Genomic DNA, 6,000 nt, shown 5'->3' with positions numbered 1-6,000 from the left:
AAATGTTAATACTCGACTAGGAATAATTAAGAGTAGTGTTCCCTATATCATCTCACTATCGATTCAACCAATCGATTGATATAGGTAAGAACCTTCTACTCAAGGGCGTTATTATACTTAGTTTATTTGGCACCAATACAAGTAAGTATAATAACCAAACAAATGCCTTTATTAATATAGAAAATGATACAATAAGTCCATAATACAATCATCAAATGATTGGCTCTAGGGCTCTAGCTAACAATCTCCCACTAGCACTAGTGTCAATCAGTGTAGGCTCTAAGCCCCAATGACCTAGTGTGACCATCATGCTTCCTCTGTGCCAAAACCTTGGTCAAGGGATCTGCGATGTTAGCCTCTGTAGGTACTCTGCAAATCTTCACATCTCCTCTCTCTATGATCTCTCGAATGAGATGGAAGCGTCGTAGTATGTGTTTGGTCCACTGGTGTGAGCGGTTCCTTCGCTATGCTATAGCTCCATTGTTGTCACAATAGAGCTCAATGAAGTCAAGAATGCTAGAACCACCCCAAGTTCGGTGATGAACTTGGGATTAAAATCGCCTCCTTTCTTTGCCTCCGATGCGAATGAACTCGGTCATATAGAATCACCATCGTGTCCCGCTTGAACTCTTCCAGATAAAGACCACCATTAATGCAAAATACGAACCCCGATCGTGATCTATAGTCATCCCGGTTTGCCCGAAAGCTAGCATCACCGAACCCTTACACATTGCTCATCATCGCCCATATATCAAGAAATATTCTTTAGTCCTTTTAAGTATTTAAGAATATTCTTCACCGCTATCTAGTGACTTTCACCGATCCGACTAGTATCTCGCATGTCTCAAAGCATACGAGACATCAGGTCGAGTACATAGCATGGTGTACATGATCGATCCTATGGCTGAGGCATAAGGGATCTGATCCATGCGGTCTCTCTCCTCTCTAGAAGAGGGACCTTGAGTCTTCGAAAGACTCACGCCATGTGACATCGGCAGAAATCCCTTCTTGGAGTTCTGCATGGCAAACCGTAGGAGTACCTTGTCAATGAATGTACTCTGACTTAGGCCAAGCAATCTCTTAGATCTATCTCTATAGATCTGTATCCCTAGAATACGGGATGCCTCACCTAAGTCCTTCATTGAGAAGCAACTCCCTAGCCAGGTCTTGACAGACTGAAGCAAAGGGATGTCCTTCCCAATGAGTAGTATATCATCCAAATACAATATGAGGAAGACAACTATGTCCCCTACAACCTTCTTGTAGACACAAGGCTCATCTTCGTTCTTGATAAAACCAAACTGTTTGATTGCATCATCGAATCGAAGATTCCAGCTCCGAGAAGCTTGCTTTAGTCCATAAATGGACCTATGCAGCTTGCATACTTTGCTAGTATGCTGTGGATCTACAAAACCCTCAGGTTGTGTCATGTACACATCCTCAAGAAAGTTTCCATTCAGAAACGTGATTTTGACATCCATCTGCCATATCTCATAGTCATGGTAGGCTGCAATAGCAAGCATGATCCGAATAGACTTAAACATCGCTACTGGAGAAAAGGTTTCATCATAGTCAATACCATGAATCTGCTTGAAACCTTTAGCTACCAAGCGACCCTTATAGATAAGTCCATCCATGTCAGTCTTTCTCTTAAAGACCCAGTTACACCCAATGGGTTTTACCCCTTCAGGTGGATCAACCAAAGTCCATACTTGGTTGGTGTACATGGATTCCGTTTCGGATCTCATGACCTCTAGCCATTTCTCGGAATCTGGTTTCATCACAGCTTCCTGATAGGTGGTAGGCTCATCATCTATGAGCACAACGTCATCATGGTCAGACAAGAGAAATGAGTATCTCTCAGGCTGACGACGTACCCTAACAGAACTACGAAGAGGTATGTCCACTTGAACTGGTTGTTGTTCCTCAACTCTTTGTGGAACAACATCATCCACAACACTTTGTGGTTCCAGTTCAACTTCCATCGAGGCATCAGTGCTATTGTTCGCATCTTGAACTTCTTCAAAATCGAACGCGCTCCCACTAGACTTTCTAGAAACAAAGTCCCTTTCTAGAAAAACCCTAGTCTTTGCCACAACTACCTTGTGCTGACTGGGAATGTAGAAGTAATATCCCTTAGTTTCCTTGGGATATCCAATAAAGTAGCACTTGTCGGATTTGGGTCTTAACTTGTCTGAGACTTGACGTTGAACGTAAGCCTCACAACCCTAAATTCTCATGAAATACACCTGGGCATCTCTCCCAGTCCATATTCTATATGGTGTGTTTATCACGGCCTTGGATGGAACTCGGTTGAGTATAAAAGCTGCCGTATCTAGAGCATAGCCCCAAAGGTATGTCGGAAGATCTGTGTGACTCATCATCGATCGTACCATATCTAATAGAGTACGATTCCTCCTTTCGGATACACCATTTCATTGTGGTGTTCCAGGAGGAGTAAGTTGGGATAGGATCCCACACTCTGCTAGATAGTCACGAAACTCATGGCTAAGATATTCTCCACCTCGATCTGATCGAAGTATCTTAATACTCTTGCCAAGCTGGTTCTGTCTGTACTTTATTCTTGAATTCTTTGAACTTTTCAAAGGATTCAGACTTATGTGTCATCAAGTACACATAACCATATCTACTGAAGTCATCAGTAAATGTGAAGAAGTACCTATAATCGCCTCTAGCAGCGACATTGAAAGGGCCACATACATCACTATGTCTGAGTCCTAACAAATCAGTCGCTCTCTCGCTGTGCCCACTAAAGGGAGTCTTGGTCATCTTGTCTCGTAGGCATGACTCGCATATCTCATATGATTCAAAATCAAATGAGTCCAGCATACCATCCTTATGGAGCTGGGATAAACACTTGTCATTTATATGACCTAAGCGACAATGCCAGAGGTAGGTTTGGTTCATGTCATTTGACTTAAATCTCTTGGTATTTATGTTATAGATAGGGCTCTCATGGTTTAGAATATAGAGTCCGTTTATCAGAGGTGCACTACAATAGAACATATCGTTTAAAAAGACAGAACAACATTTGTTCTTTATTGTAAACGAGAAACCTTTCTTGTCCAAACAAGAAACTGATATAATGTTCTTAGTTAATGCAGGCACATAACAACAATCGACTAACTCTAGTACAAGCCCAGAGGGCACAGATAGAAAGTAAGTCCTTACAGCAACAGTAGCAACTCGTGCTCCATTGCCTACTCGTAAGTCCACCTCGCCCTTTGTCAATGCCCTGCTATTTCTCAGCGCCTGCACATCAGTACAAATGTGAGAAGCACATCCAGTATCTAATACACATGATGTAGAAATAGATAGATTGACTTCTATTACATATATACCTGAAGTGAAAGTCACACTTCGCTTCTTCTTAAGATCTTCTAGGTACACCTTGCAGTTCCTCTTCCAGTGTCTGGTCTGACCGTAGTGGAAGCAAGTAGCATCCTTGGCGACCCCTCCTTTGGGCTTCAGTGCTTTGCCTTTGCCCATGGCTTGGAACTTTCCTTTGCCTTTGGGCTTGCCCTTGCCCTTGTGTTTCTGAACCATCAAAACAGAGTGGGGTTTAACCTTCTTAAGGTCCAGCTCAGCAGTTCTTAACATGCTAAGCAGCTCAGGCAGTGGCTTGTCAATTTCGTTCAAGTTGTAGTTTAGAACGAATTGACTATAGCTATCCTGCAAGGATTGCAAGATCAGGTCAGTGGTCAACTCTTGGCCAAGCGGGAATCCTAACCTCTGTAGGTTTTCTATGTACCCAATCATTTTGAATACATATGGGCCTACGGGAGCACCATCTGACATCTTGCACTGAAAGTGCCCTTGAAAACTCAAATATCTCGTGCCTCGCTTGTCCTTGATACAGTTAATGAAGATGTTCAATCATATCGTAAGCGCCCATCAACTCGTGTTGCTTCTAAAGCTCAGAGTTCATGGTCGCGAGCATTAGACAGGACACATCTAATGCGTCATCTTGATGCTTCTTGTAAGCATCTTTGTCTACTCGCGTGGCATTAGCAGGAGGAACCTCCGGAATGGGCTGCTCCAGAACGTACAGTTTACGTTCCTGGGTGAGAACTATTCTCAGATTCCTGTACCAGTCCAGGAAATTTGCTTCGTTGAGCTTGTCCTTGTCAAGGACAGAACGCAGAGAGAAGGTGTTCGTGTTTGACGTCATGGTTATCTACAACAGAAAAATACGGAAAATAAATATCATATTCTTTTAAATCATTTAATTAGGTCTTTAACTAAATGATGCTCCTACTGAATTCTATAATTCAAGTGGAACAAGATCCACATCATACTAACCCTTGAGTTATCTTCGGCTAATACGCCCAAGATTTAGTATGATCGGTAGGTAACGATTTACCAATTACATCTCTATGCAACTCTTGTTTATAGGATCATTATCCACAGTTATATTAAAACTTGAGTTAGCTTTGGCTAATACGCCCAAGAATTAATATAAATGTGATATATGGCCTATCTTTCCAACCGTTGAAAGAATGCCTACAGTTAAACTCGATTTAACTAGTTGTACTCAATCAAATTGAGTCTCTACTCACCCATGCGTTGATAGGTGGGACCAAGATTGTCCCTCCGTACCCTGCCAAGATAATATGTGTTGCTCTGCTTTGGCAGATTCAACAACACATGTGATCGAGGTAGTGATAGGTATCACGGCACGCTAGGCATTTGAGTTGACGCGATTGAGATCTAATCTAATCGAGAGGGTGCATCTTGTATACGATTTAAATCTAATCTAATCGCTAGGCACTAATTAATTACTAATTATGCATCACATACACTCAAGCAATTAATTAAATTACTTGTGATTAGTCATGGCCCTACTACGATCTTCTCAAGCCAATGAGAAGATCGGATGGTCAACCTAAGGTCAACAGATTCTCAAGCTCCTCCTTTTGACCACCTTATATTGCTCGCGCCCTCCTCGTAACTCCGTCTCGAGTGGACCTTCCACCACTCCAATTTTGTACATTACAATTTTTGAAACTCGAGTTACATTCGAGTCTAAACTAATTTACAGCAAGAATATAAAAATAGAAAAAGGCACGACGCGCAGGTCGCGAATCAAATATACAACACGCACATCACATGACGGCACGCAGGCCGTATTATGAATTACAACACATTTCCAATTAGATTGGGTCTTTTTGGGCCATGACTATCACAAAATAATACATAATTCCAAATTATGTATTTTCTATAATTTTCTGTAATTTTTACTATAATTTTTACAATTTTTATGTGTAAAATTCCCGACGGTTCCGTTTAGCGGGTTTTCGAGCGCAATCGTGGAACGAATCCCCTTACGGGGTGAGGGGCAGCACCCCTACCCGTTCTAACCATTGCGAGTGTTCCTTAGCGATCCTACAGCACCTTAGTCTGCTGCCCCAAAAAAATTTGGGGCGTAACCTTGCCGTTTCGAAAAAATCTTCTCGGTAATCGAAGCCGACAAGTGTCGAAACACTTGTGCTTCGCTTCTACAAGAAAAATACCCATAAAAATTATAAAAATAGGAAATTTACATAATATTACAGAACTGCTATTTTTCATAAAAATATAAAATAAACTCGTACAAGACAACGCACGTGGCTCTGATACCACTGTTGGATTTTTCGGGCCGCGAAAATCGCTTTTTCGGGGCGCGAAAATCGCTTTTTCGCGTCGCGGAAACCCCGAAACCCCAAGCCACCTGATCCGTGCGAAGTAAAATAAAACAAAATACGAGTACAAGTTTCATAAAACCTAGATCTACATTAGGAGAAGATCTTTAACCTTAATGCGAAGCCCTTCGGGTATCCCGCTCTTCCAAGTGATGTCGGATCTCGAGGTTGTCAAGTGTACAACCCTTTAGAAGTATCCACACGAATAAACTAGGTGAAGAAACTTAACACAAAGGTGTGCTAGCACCATGGTAAGATTCGCCCAAGAGAGGAGAGGGAGAGCAAGAAGAGAGAGCAA

The sequence above is a fragment of the Zingiber officinale genome, chromosome 1A (assembly GCF_018446385.1).
Source record: "Zingiber officinale cultivar Zhangliang chromosome 1A, Zo_v1.1, whole genome shotgun sequence".
In the NCBI taxonomy this organism is placed as follows: Eukaryota; Viridiplantae; Streptophyta; class Magnoliopsida; order Zingiberales; family Zingiberaceae; genus Zingiber; species Zingiber officinale.
This window is presented reverse-complemented; position numbering follows the sequence as displayed.